The following is a 532-nucleotide window of genomic DNA, read 5'->3' as shown; positions in this document are numbered from 1 at the left end:
CCCCCCGCGAGGCCCTACTACTGACCAAAGTAATCCCTTTCATTGTCCCTTGTTCTCTCCTTCCTTCTCTATGGAACCTAAATTAGTCCTTTATTTATCTTCTGAAGCTGCTGCAGAGAGAAACAGGTTATGGCACCGTCAGGGAATCTCGGAATAAGCGTGTCTGCGGAGGGTTTGCTCTCATTCCGGCTCCCAAGACCCGCCGGGAACCCTAGGCCAGTAACCGGAGCGGGGGATGCATCAGAAGATTAATTGCTCTTGCGGAGCTAACAAGCCGGCTGCACCAAGCCTACGGGCGCCGCACCCGCAGGGACCAGCTCCTGCAGGGCTTTCGCTGCTAGCTGGGCCCTGGGTGAGGAGGCGCCCCACCAACCAGCAAAACGCTGGAGAGCAGGCAGACAGAGAACCTGAGAACCCAGAGAGTCCTGCAGCTCAGCCATCCGGAGTTGAGCTTTTGATGTTCCAGAGCCTGATGGCTTCGCAAGACTTTCTGGTTTTGTTTTTCCTCCTCCTCTCAGGTCAATCCTCTACT

This window comes from Marmota marmota, unplaced genomic scaffold (assembly GCF_001458135.2).
Source record: "Marmota marmota marmota unplaced genomic scaffold, marMar, whole genome shotgun sequence".
Lineage (NCBI taxonomy): Eukaryota > Metazoa > Chordata > Mammalia > Rodentia > Sciuridae > Marmota > Marmota marmota.
Note: the sequence above shows the minus strand (reverse complement) of the source record.